Below are 13,486 nucleotides of genomic sequence, written 5' to 3' on the forward strand. Positions count from 1 at the left end.
ACACTCTTCCAGAGCAACACCCCAGGATCTGGTGAAGAACTCTGAGCACTGGGTGGTCTGTGCCCTGTGTTCGTGGGGATGTCTGCTGGCTTTGCTGAATTCTATTTACTGAAGAGCCTTGGCTTTATTCCCTTGGACTATAACAAAGGCCACTCAGCCTCTGTCTCCAGTTTCCTCGCTCTGAATCTCCTCTTTTTCCTCTTGTCCTCCTCTCCCTTTCTCTCTGTTTCTAGTCTCTTGGTCTCTCTCTTCACGGAGGGATATGTGAAGAAACTTCTCTGGACTGAAGATCTAAATTGCCAGCACCTGGACTACAACCCGGCCCATTTCCAAGAGGCGCCATTTGCAGAGAATTCCACCAAAATGGCACCTTCTCAGAGTCTAGATACCATGGGGACTCTGGTCAAAGCCTTCCAGAGTCCCTGCACCTAACTAGCTAGGGAGAATGAGGATGGGGTGAGCGTAGGGGTGGGCCAAGGAAGAGTAGAGACCCCCTTCAATAGGTCCAATACCAGGGACAGTTCCAGTTCCCTTTCATCTCATTTTCTGCTTCTTCAGGGCAACAGGCAGCTCTTCAAAATAGCAGATGGGATTTCAGACCCTGGCATGCCGGTTGGGGAAATACTTGAAGTCAAAGATTTGGGGCTACCCGTGGCTTCCCTGGTGGCTTAGATGTAAAGAATCTGCCTGGGATAAAGATTCTATCCCTGGGTCAGGAAGATCCCCTGGAGAAGGGAATAGCTATCCACTCCAGTATTCATGGCTGGAAAATCCTGTGGACAGAGGAGCCTGGCGTTCTACAGTCCATGGAGTCACAAAGAGTCAGATACAACTGAGCAAATAACACACTCATAGTTTTGAGGGGACCTCTCTTACACTGTATCTAGGACAGTGATCTCTGGAGGACAATCAGCATCTGCCACCCTAGTCTCTGAGCCTTCTGAATCCCTTAAAAGGGTCTCAAAGCCGTCTTCTCTCTGCATTCCTGTCTTTTGTTCCTGAGACACAGTGCCGTGTGCAGCAAGGACCAACAGCCGTGGAGAAGTGTGGAAATCATTTACTACAAGTCTCCCAGAGGAATGCAGAACTTCGGATCAAAGTTAGAATGGACCCGTCAGGCAGTATTTATCCTCCCCTTTCTGAGTTCTGATGACTGACATTGTTCTGTTTTTATTACTGGCCCTTGGAAGCAATTGTTTTAGAAAAATATTGTCTAGACCTGAAATTGAGTGAATATGACATTAATTACAGAGGCTTTCCTCTGTGTGTCTCTTTGCCAGCTGTGTTCTCTGCTCGGGAGCCACTGGGGGTTTCCAGAGAAATGTTGATGGTGAAGGGAAGGAGCCGCTGAGTGGAGGACCTGCTGTTGGCCAGGTTTTGAGCTGCATCTTTAATACTGGTTCCTTCATTTCACCTTCATGAGGATCCTATGAAGTTGGCACCAATTTCCCCGTTTGACAGACTGAAAAAAAAACACACAAAACTGAATCTCAGAGACATTCGGTATTATGTTCAGGAGCACATAGGGCAAAAAAAGTGATGTCGGGATTCAGATCCAGGTCAAGCAAGCTTTGCAATTTATGTCCTTCCATCCATAGCTCAGTTGGTAAAGAATCTTCCTGCAATGCAGGAGACCCTGGTTCGATTCCTAGGTTGGAAAGATCCCCTGGAGAAGGGATAGGCTGCCCACTCCAGTATTCTTGGGCTTCCCTTGTGGCTCAGCTGGTAAAGAATCTGCTCACAATGCTAGAGACCTGGGTTTGATCCCTGGGTTAGGAAGATCCCCTGGTGAAGGAAAAGGCTCCCCACTCCAGTATTCTGGCCTAGAGAAATCCATGGACTTTGTAGTCCATCGGATTGCAAAGAGTCAGACTCGACTGAGCGACTTTCACTTTCATCCCATTTAGACCACTGTAGCAAGGCAGCTTGAGATGAGACATGAGACATCCATAATGTAACAGTCATGGATTCACTTGAAGTGATCATTTGTATAGATTTTTGAGGAAAGATTTTTCAGCTGAGAATCATAATGTATTACTAGATCATGGCATTAATGTAGTGGGTTATAATGGTTGGCATTAAAAGAGAAATGAAAGAAAATCTGTTTTAATTACACATGAGTGTGTGTAAGTTTGCATTTATGGGCCTAAAATGGAATTGATTTAGAGGCCTATAAGGATATACAGTTTATTATAAATTACTAATTTTAAAAAACAGACCATAAACATCACAAAATCTAGAAGACAACATGGTATTTTTGCTAATTAATTGTTTGATGCACTTTTTAATGCTATTTTTCCTATATGTGTTGGCTGCATACTCTTTGATCATTTCTTTACATAATTGCTTTGTTGTAATATCATTTCCTACAGAAAGAGATATTTTCTTTCTTTTGAAGCATAATTTACAACATTGTATAAGCTTCAACAGGCTTTGCAGGTGGCACAGTAGTAAAGAATCTACCTGCCAATGCAGGAGACACAAGAAATGCAGGTTTGATCCCTGGATCAGGAAGATCCCCTGGAGAAGGAAATAGCAACCCACTCTAGTTTTCCTGCCTGGAAAATTCAGTGGACAGGGAAGCCTGGTGGGTTACAGTCCATGAGGTCACAAAGAGTGGAACACGACTGGGCACACACACACACACATAAATTTCAAGTGTGCAGCAAAGTGATTCAGTTATATATACATATACTATTTTCAAATTACTTTCCATTATAGGTTATTATAAGAGAAATAGATATTTTGACCTTTTTTAGTGTGGTTGGTTAAAAAAAATTTAATATTGACAGAAAAGTTTTTTTGCAGCATCACAACTTGTAACTGTTATTTGATATTTGATCAAATTGTCATTTGATATTAAGCCCGTTTTCATATTTGGGGGGAAAATCTATCAAGTTTTTTCATATATGTACTGTAAGCCTGGGTAGAATTTCCCATAGACTAGCTTCTGGCTTCACTCATTTCAAAACTTTTTCTCCCCCACAGCCACACACTTTCAATGATGGGGGCCATAGGACACATCTGTACTGCGCTAGGATAGCTAAGGCGGCACTTTTATGTCACACCAACAGTGAGCTGATGCCGTGGGCAGTTGGAAGAATCCTGAGAGTTATTCCTATCTTGGGAGGACTGACTGGCAAACACTTAACCTAAAGAGGAGTGGCTATGAGGTTGCCTCTGTCTGTCTCTCTATCCACGTTCTCATTAAACAAAACTAAGTATATCCCCAATCCTCTGTCTCAGCTTCTACTTAATATGATCCATGAGATGCCCCCTTGCCTTCCATCACTACCCAAGTTATGGAGATTAGAAAGAAGGAAAGCTGGAATGGAAAGACACAATAGCTTCTATCTCTTATTTTTACAGATGTTATAAAAACATCTAGCCATGTGAACACACCACTAGGGTCCCTCCCAAGGTCTTGTGCAAGTGACTGACATGAAGCTTAAATGGCACTAGCTTCATGGAAAATCTTTCCTCCGTAGAGGAGGAGAATGGTATTACTGATGGATATATGCTTTTCCCCCTAAGGTGTGCTAAGGTTACAGAAAGATTGAGAACTAGAGTTTGGGAATTGATAAAATACCAATCTTGGTGTTCTGTAGCTGGTGCTCTTTTTAGTACAAGAGTTGTCTAACCTTTTTTGTAAAGGTAGTAAATATTTTACCCTTTGTGGGCCATGCAATCTCAATGGCAACAACTTAACTCTGTCTTCCTAGTGTAAAAGCAGTCCTCTATAATACATATATAACAGTATGGTTTTGTTCCAATACAACTTTGTTTAAAAAAAAAAAGGAGCAGTTTGCTGACCCTTGGTAGGACAGCACCCTTAAAGCGGGGAGCATGCCTTACCCTGCTACTATGTCTTCATTGGTGTTCCCCATCTTCTGGTGACTTTAGGACAGGAAGGATTGGAAAGAAGAGAGATGACTTGTTAGAGGGACAAGATTAAGCACATTTTAGGGACAGAGATTTGATTTTCTGCTTCCTCCTGCCATTTTAAAGTCAAACATACTCTTAACTCATAGAAGCAGACTTGTAGTTCTCAAGGCTAACCTGGGTCGCCTCTCCAGATTCAACTGAAATATGTGGTCAAATTTGGTTTTGTCTATTTGTTGAGGTTTAAAGGACCCCAGGAACTTTCTGGCACTGACCCTTATCACCCAGACCCAGCACCGTTGGTCCATGTCTATTTCCACGGCATCTGTGTTAACACTGTGTGGGTGTGTGCTAGCCGCTCAGTTGTGTCTGACTCTGTGCGACCCCATGGACTATAGCCCACCAGGCTCCTCTGTCCATGGAATTCTCCAGGCAAAAATACTGGAGTGGGTTGTCATGATCTCCTTCAGGGGATCTTCCCAACCCAAGGATTGGACCCCAGTCTCCTGCATTGTAGGCAGATTTTTTTTATGATCTAAACCCCGGTGCAAGTGAGGGAAGCCCCTGTGTTAACATTACCAACATCTAAATTTACCTGATCAGAATATTAGAATAATTGAGGTAAAGTTTCTGTAATTATCTTCTTCAGGAGACTCTTTAAAGGAAAAACACAGAACTATTTTTCTTCTTTTTTTTTTTTTCTTGCTTTAGAAACTTCAAACTATTTCACCAAATCACTATGATTATTGTATACTTCAGAGTTAAAATTAGGAATAAATTTTAGTATTACTTTCCCTCTTTCTTCTCTTCCCTCTCATTTTAACCGAGTTATAAGAAAGGACTTGATTAAATAAAGTGGAAGACATCATGTTGTAATTTAAAGCATTTTGGATTTCAGTTTTCCTCATATATACATTCTCCTTATTATATTATATTTCCACTCCCCCAATTAGATGTTTAACATCAGTAACAGATGCCTATGCTACATATAACATACATTTATGGGATAATATCCAATATTAGCCCAGAGAGTTAACTAATTTTCAATGCAAATAGTATAAAATATTTTATTTAACCCTTCAGATATGAGTGGTTCTGTTTACCAGCCCCACCAAGAAAAATGAATGACATTTCATTTATATTTCATTTATGGCAAAAACAGCAAGTCTTGACTAGTGGAAAATTAGTTCATTAGAGAAAGTTAATGATGATAACTTTTATAATTGCAAAGTACTTTGATTTTGTTTGTTTTTTTCTTTTTTGGAAATCACTTTCTGGAAATTATTTGAGAATATATTATTTTCTTATTTGAATGGTACAGGATCTATCAAAAGAAATGGGTCCACAGTTAAACTTTTGATAAATGATCAGTGTTGTGTTAGTCACTCAGTCATGTCTGAGTCTTTGAGACTCCATGGACTGTAACTTGGCAGGCACCTCTGTCCATAGGATTTTCAGGGCAAGAATACTGGAGTGGGTTGCCATTTTCTCCTCCAAGTGGTTGTCCCGACCCAGGGATCAAACCCAGGTCTCCCACATTACAGGCAGATTCTTTAGTGTCTGAGCCACCAAGGAATCCTGATAAATGGTCAAGTTGGGATTATTTATCCAAGTTGGTACCCTGTCCAAAATATTCCCCCATGGTGAGTGAGTTAGGCTTCAATGTTGACTTTCTGATAGCATGGGGTAGTGATGGGTAAAGAGCAGGGTTTCTGAGTCGCCCTGAAATATATTAGCATCCTGTCCTTGCCGCTCTGATAGTGTGAATTTGGGCAAAAATTTAGTCACTAGAACCTCTATTTCACGTGTGATTGGGAACAGTAAAATTCATCTTTTAGACTTAAATGAGATGGTTATGTCAGAGCATTTGATACACTGCAACTTAGTTAGTTTCAGTTCACTTCAGTCGCTCAGTCGTGTCCGACTCTTTGCGACCCCATGGACTGCAGCACACCAGGCTTCCCTGTCCATCACAAACTCCCAGAGCTTACTCAAACTCATCTCCATCAATTCCTTAGTTAGGTTAGGTTATCTTTTTTTCTCTTCCCCAGTTTCTGTAAACAGTGGTTATTGACCTTGGATACATGTTTGAATTACCCAGATAGCTCTTGATGCCTTGACAAACCCTAGATAATAAAAATCTAATAAATAATTGAAAATCAGACTGCTTGTCTCTGAGATCATTTAATTGTCCCCACACCAAAAGTGGGCACAAGGGAGCCAGAAATCTTAGCTATCAACCCAACAATGTTTCATTTGTATGGGGAAATTTGGTAGAAGGGCGGTGTCTTGTAATAATAGATTATATTTTCACAGCTCTTTTTTATTATGTTTTAAAGAGCTCTTCATATATGTTACAGATTTTATTCTCTTGGCAACTCTGAAAGTTTTTTCAGCTTCAGAATTATTACACCACTTGCAGAAGTTCACAGCTTTCAAGTGGAGGAACCAAGACTCACTCCCAGGTATTCAAACTCCAACTCATATCCAGTCCCCACACTTCATGTTAAACTACTGTCGAAGATAATCCATCGTCCGCTTTGTCCAGTGTTTCTGCCCTCTACGCAGACAGGTGATGGGAGGAACAGAAGGGCTCCCATGTCTGGAAAAAGGGTATCCACTCCCACGCTGCCAGCCCTGGGAATCAAAGGCTGATTTTCCAGAAAGATGGAAGAAGGGACTCAGTTATCCAGGGGTCTCCCATCTGTAGTTTGAGAGCACCAATTGAGTGGTTCTTTGGTGGACCAAAAGAACCTGGCTCGGCAGAGCAGGATAATTTCCCCCCAAATTGGAGGACTAACATGGGATTGCCAACGTTTAAATTTTACTGAACACGGACATAAAAAACAAAAGTAAACACAGAACAACCCCAAATCTGTCATCTACTACGAGTATCATCTCAGTGAAAATATCTAACATGACCTGCAAAAAGATAGGGCAAACATACTCTCAGAATGAAGGACAGCTCTTTCATGGAATAAATCTAGGTTTGTGATCAATTCCCTCCCTCCTTTCCTCCCTGGCTTCCTTCCTTCTCTCCCCTTCCTCCTCCTCCTCCTCTCTTGTCTCTCTCTCCTTCTCATCACAGTGCACTGCAGTCCACAAGCAGGTCTTTGAGCTCCAGAAATGAAGCTTTCCATTTTCTCTGGGAACAGATCCTTCTTTGGTTTGGTAGAGGCCCTGGGGTAAGAGTGAACTAAACCAGTTGTGTGTTTCTTGGAGTCTCTGAGATCCTTGCGTTTCCAAGAAATGTGCAGGATTAAAAATATGAGTGCTCCATGATGTAAGAGTGTGTAGCAGAGTGGAGGCAGGCCACCAACGAACTGAAATGTGCCCACTGAAAACAAAAGGGACCCACCTCTCCTCTTCCCAAAGGAGGTGCAAAGAGCTCAACTGCCACGGAAAACACAGCCTGAGTACTGCCTCGGGGCTCCTTGGGGAAAAGGCTGGGTGGGTCTGTCAGGAGAGGGAGGAGGCTGTAATGCTTGGAGAGCCGTACTCCAAGTTGGACGTTACCCTTTGCAGTGGGGAGATTGGGTTTCCCTCTGATTGCATTTAATGCTCATGCAATCGAAGTTGAACATGAATCACTTCATTTCCTTTTGGTGGCCCCACCCTCCTACCCACTCCCCTCTACACAACACTTGGATATCCCCCCAAAGTTTCCAGAAACCCTCCACCAGGCCCATGTCTTTGCAGTTGGGACTGTGTCTTGATTGGTTCTGCTATGACTTTCGCAGGGCAGAGGCAGTGGTTGGGGGGGTCGGGGTGGGGGGGCTTGGACACAGATATACAGATCCAGCTAGTCATTAGTGAAGACTGCTTACATTCTGCAGCCTCACTGATGTGTTGTCCAAGGACCAGCATAGCGGGCATCGCTGGGAGGCTTGTAAGAAGTGCCCGACTCCTGAACCATCAAATCAGAATCTGCATCTTAAAAGGTTCCCAGGTGATTTATGTGTCCAATAGAGTCTGAGAAGTGCTACCTTACAACTCTCTGGGTCTTAAAATGCCTCTGACATTGCCTCTGCCCACAGCTGAAATGTAGCAGATCAGTTCAGTTCAGTTCAGTCACTCAGTTGTGTCTGACTCTTTGCAACCCTATGGACTGCAGCACGCCAGGCTTCTCTGTCCATCACCAACTCCCAGAGCTTGCTCCAACTCATGTCCTTTGAGTCGGTGATGCCATCCAACCATCTCATCCTCTGTCATCCCCTTCTTCTCCCGCCTTCAATCACTCCCAGCATCAGGGTCTTTTCTAATGAGTCAGTTCTTCGCATTGGGTGGCCAAAATACTGGAGTTTCAGCTTCATCATCAGTCCTTCCAATGAGTATTCAGAGCTGATCTCCTTTACGATTGATTGGTTGGATCTCCTTGCAGTCCAAGGGACTCTCAAGAGTCTTCTCCAACACCACAGTTCAAAAGTATCAATTCTTCAGCACTCAGCTTTCTTTATAGTCCAACTCTCACATCCATACATGACTACTGGAAAAACCATAGCTTTGACTAGATGGACCTTTGTTGGCAAAGTAACATCTCTGCTTTTTAATATGCTGTCTAGGTTGATCATAGCTTTGCTTCCAAGGAGCAAGCGTCTTTTAACTTCATGGCTGCAGTCACCATCTGCAGTGATTTTGGAGCCCAAGAAAACAAAGTCTGTCACTCTTTCCATTGTTTCCCCATCTATTTGCCATGAAGTGATGGGGCCAGATGCCATGATCTTTGTTGTTTGAATGTTGAGTTTTAAGCCAGCTTTTTCACTCTCTTCTTTCACTTTCATCAAGAGACTTTTTAGTTCTTCTCTTTCTGCCATAAGGGTGGTGTCATCACGTATCTGAGGTTATTGAGAAGATAGTCTACAAAAAATTAAACTATGAATTCCCATACTGTCAGGGAATGTTTGACGGAGGATTCCTACGTGCTGTCTCTCATGAGTCCTTTGTCCCTCTTCAAGCGGAACAGCACGCTGCTCCCAGGGACTGAGGTCATTGTGTGAGGCAAGCATGAGTCTCCTTTAGTAAACATTCTCCTTAGGACAAAACAGCTTAATCTCCTTCCCCTTACTTGAGATATAGATTGTCTCCTGACCTTGTGACTAACGTTACCCCTTGTTCCCCTGGTAACGGTTGCTGTACATTTGGTTTTCTGATCTCTATCATTCCCGAAAGAAGTTTCTTATACTGCAGCCTATATATACTCATAGAAAAATCATTAAAGCACCTTTGCTCCACCCGAGCTTAGGTCCCCGGGTCTTTTTTGTCTCTCTCTCTCTCTCTCTTTCTCTCTCTCTCTTTCTCTCTTTCACTTTCTTATCGTCGACTCCGTACCACAAGGTTCCGGTCCATTAAAGGACCCAACACCATACAACTATAGAGTGAGTTCATAGATTCACTGAACTCATTAATCAAGAAAACTACAGGATGCTAAAACTAGTTTACAAGAGAATGAAAGAGACTGCAGTATATAGTCAATGAAAGACAGATTGATGGAATAAGATAGAAACTTTAAATACAAAATTAGGTAATGTCCTACAGGACCATAAAACCATATCCCCTGAAGTTATCTTTTCTATTAGACTTTACTTACAACTTTACCAGATAAAAATTATATGTCATTTATCAATCTTCTATAAGTTAACATCTAACTTTACAAAGTCTGGCTCTTAATATTAAATAAGTCAATATTAAATAATAAGTCCTGATCCCCAGGACAAAATCAGCTCACTCTTAAAAAGGCTTGTGGAGAAGTGTTCTGATATGACTCCAAAAAGGAACTCAGTTGTCTTTTGTGTTATTTCCAAATTTTGGATCATCTTTCTTTCCTTTTTTTTTTTCAAAGTCTGTTAAAAAAAAAATCTCACTGGGCTTCCAGCTCCTCTCATTGGGCTTCCAGCATGATAAATTAAAGTCAATCTCTATCTCAGGGATGGTTTAGTCAAGGCATCTTAACCTGGGTTTTATAAAGAGGCTTCTGGAAACCTCTACAATTACAAGCATCATTTGGTGTTTATGTGAATTTTTCTAAGGAGACAGTCCATAACTTTTGTCAGAATCCCAAAATGCTTGTGTCCCAAACAGCCAGAATTGAATAACTAAGCTGACACTAGATTTTAAGAATAGACTGAAACTCATAAAATTTGCATTATTAGCACCAGAGTCCAACAAAGTGAGCACATTAGTCCATCTAGAACATAAGTAATTTATAAAGTGTTCTTATGAAATGTACCACCAGCCTTCCCAAGTTGGATTGACCTACGGGGCAACCATGAGTGGCTGACTTTAAAGTTTACAGCCTCTCCTGTTTGAAAAGTTCTCCTAACTTCTCACCACTTTTCCCCATCCATCCTTCAGGGCTCAGCTCTTCCATGGAGCCCTCCTTGAATCCTCCAGCCCTCAGAGGGCCCTCATCTTCTGAACTCTTATGGCCCTTGACCTGTCTGGCCTTATTAAGGGTTCATATCTTTCATTTCTGTGCACTGTAAATACTTTTAGAACAAGGAATGGAATAGAGAAGGGTATTATTCCTCATTGCCCCAATAGCATTTGTCTCAGTGTTCAGCTTCCCACTTAGCACTAGTGGTAAAGAATCCATCTGCCTGCCGATACAGGAGACCTGGGTTCAATTCCTGGGTCAGAAAGATCCCCTGGAGAAGGAACTGGCAACCCACTCCAGTATTCTTGTCTGGAAAATTCCATGGGCAGAGGAGCCTGGTGAGCTATAGTCCATAGGGTCACAAAGAGTCAGCCATGACTGAGTGACTCCACACACACACACACACACACATACACACAGTGCTCTGTAATACTGCCTTTGAATAGTATTATGATTTGATTTTTCTATGTTTTGACTTTTAGACCCCGCCCCTGGCTAGGAGAGGGGGCATCCTGCTGGGATCCTACTGACAGAAACAGAAAATCAAGAAAGATACAGATACAACCTAAAGGAAATGAAGGGGTAACCAACCACCCGAAATCTTACACTGGTGATTGCAGCCCCCATTTCACTCCATTTCTAACTTGAACCATTTCCTTTGCAAATTGTTTGGTACCGAAACAGTGCGATGTCCCTCAAGGGAGGTGGGAAAGAAGGTAAGGTCGAGAAAAAGGGAGTTCAAAGGGGCAGAAACTGAAAAAATGAATACAAAGGATGGCTTCCAGAGACAGGCGGAAGGCTGTGTGAATGAACAAAGGCGGGGAGGGAAGACTTCTCTGGACAACACGGGCTCATCGCTGGGCAGGCCTCTCCCACAGCTATGTTTGCACAAATATATCAGGGGTATCAAGAATGTTATAATGATACTCCATCACCCATGGTTCTCGTTTTAACCACTGTAATAAGCAAAACATACAGAGCACATTGCTGGCTTTCAAGACTATAATTTTCTCTGAGGAGAAATATTGCAAAAAGGGGGGGAAAAAGACAGAGAGAGAAGAAAACATGATATTTTGTCCTGTTCCTAAAAAAAGCATCCCCCCCCCCCTCCTTCTTTGCTGCTCCTTCCTTTCATTAAACTGTCCTTAAGTGCTTTCAGAGAAAACTAAGTAGGCCACAATTCTGGGCTGCTGACTGAATAATTATAAGTCTGGAAGGTTGCTGGGATGACCAGAGAGAAAGAGGCCCAGGTCCATTTTCCTGAAATCCAGAGACCCAGGGGGATTGTGCCAGTTGTGGCTGGACTCCTCACGTTGAAATGATTTCTCATTTTGAAGGAAAATCAGGGACATTCTTATCCTTATTAGTCCTCTGAGAACTTGGGCCCTGGCCAGATTTTATTGGAAAATTACAACAAAAGAAATTAAAGATAGGGGGTTCTGCAAGGGTCTTATATTTTTTAAGGGTTACACGACAGGCATATCGAAACCAGATTATTTCCAGAACAGCCCTGCTCTATGAGCTGAAAGGTATTCTTTGCTTTTTAAATATTCACTTATCCTTTGACTGAGATTCCACATGTTAATCTTTGTTCATTTCTGTGTAAATAGCACTAAGGTTGTGTGTGTGGAGTGTTTAGTTATGGTGTCTGACTCTTTGCGACACTATGGACCCTAGTCTGCCAGGCTTCTCTGTCCACGGGATTTGCCAGGCAAGAATATTGGAGTGGGTTGCTGCCTTCTTCTCCAAGGGGTCTTCCCAATCCAGGGATCAAACCTACGTCTCCTGCGTTGGCAGGCGGATTCCTTACCACCGAGCCACCAGGGAAGATCTTATTATAAGATTAGCCTCAGGGAATTTACAAAAGAGAGGTGGGTAGATCCTTGGCTACCACGGTGCTCAATTCAACTGGACAAGCCTTTTCTTGTCTACCGGGGCCCAGAGAATGACTGGATATATGGGGCGGGGGTTGGGGGGGGGGCAGTGAACACCAGGGAAGAGACACAGCAAGAATTGGGATAAGAAAGAAGGAGATAAAATTATATGTGTTTCCTATCCACTGTAGGGAAGGACAGAGATTTATGTTCTCAAGTAGAAAGTGGCCAATGCAAATGGCCTAACGAGAAGCAGGTCTGATGCACGAATCTGTCTGTGGTCAGTGTCCAAGCTTCTCACGGGTGGCTGAGCAGAGAGAGCATCCAGGCTTGGGAGCCAGACACACCTGGCCTGGCATCCCAGTATTGCTCTTTGTTGTGACCTGAGCACATTCCCTATTCTTTCTTGACTTCTGAGAATGGATTGTAGCAGAGGATCCTCCAAGTGGCTCCTTCTGTTAAAATACAGAGAGTCCTCATTTTCTAATAACTTTTCCAGCAGTCTGATAGATTTGCTCCAGCTCATAAGTAGGACCAACCCTGCCCGCATCGCTGGAGGACCAGCACCCTCCAGGGGCTGAAGGCTGCTCCCAGATCAGTTTCAGAAGCGTGATGCAACTCTTGTGATTTTCATGTGGCATAAAGTATTACTCTTTGGGTACTTTTTTTCCCAACCATTTGAAGGTAAACCCATTCTAGCCCAGGCCTGGTGGGCAGAGCTACCCAGCCCAGGGTCTCCAGCTTGTCCGCTTCAAGGGAGCAGGAGAAACTTGATATAGGTGAGAATCCCTCTCCATCTTCGCTTCCTTGTTCTCCCTCCCAGTACTCACCTATCATAGCTTACCACCCTGGTGATTCCTTTTTTTAAAATTTATTTTATTGAAGTATATTTGATTTACAATGTTATGTTAATTTCTACTGTACAGCACAGTGATTGAGTTACACATATACATATTCTTTTTCATATTCCTTTCCATTATGTTTTAATCACAGGATATCGAGTATACTTCCCTGTACTGTACAGTAGGATCTTGTTGTTTATCCATCCTCTATATAATAGTTTGCACCTGCTAATCCCAAACTCCCAGCCCATCCCTCACCCACCCTCTCTGCCCCCTGGGTAACCACAAGTCTGTTCTCTATGTCTGTGACTCTGTTTCTGCTGCATAAATAAGTTCATTTGTACCATATTTTAGATTCCACACATAAGTGATATCATATGGTGTTTGTCTTTCTCTGTCTGACTTAACTTCATCTAGTATGGTCATCTCTAGGTCCATTCATGTTGCTCCAGATGGAATTATTTCCTTCTTTTGTATGGCTGAGTAGGATTCCACTGTGTGTTTAAGTAAATACA

At 42.6% G+C, this 13,486-nt stretch overlaps 1 long non-coding RNA gene across 1 annotated transcript; it reads right to left on the reverse strand.

Moving 5' to 3' along the window:
• Nucleotides 1-2,664: 2,664 nt before the first annotated feature.
• On the reverse strand, nt 2,665-13,197 carry LOC122429450. Its single transcript, XR_006265983.1, has 3 exons — nt 13,075-13,197; nt 8,504-8,506; nt 2,665-2,694 (listed from the first exon to the last, which is right to left on the reverse strand). It is a non-coding gene; the product is annotated as an uncharacterized LOC122429450 (long non-coding RNA).
• Between the last annotated feature and the right edge of the window lie 289 nt (nt 13,198-13,486).

Source organism: Cervus canadensis, chromosome 28, assembly GCF_019320065.1.
Source record: "Cervus canadensis isolate Bull #8, Minnesota chromosome 28, ASM1932006v1, whole genome shotgun sequence".
NCBI classification, from domain to species: Eukaryota; Metazoa; Chordata; class Mammalia; order Artiodactyla; family Cervidae; genus Cervus; species Cervus canadensis.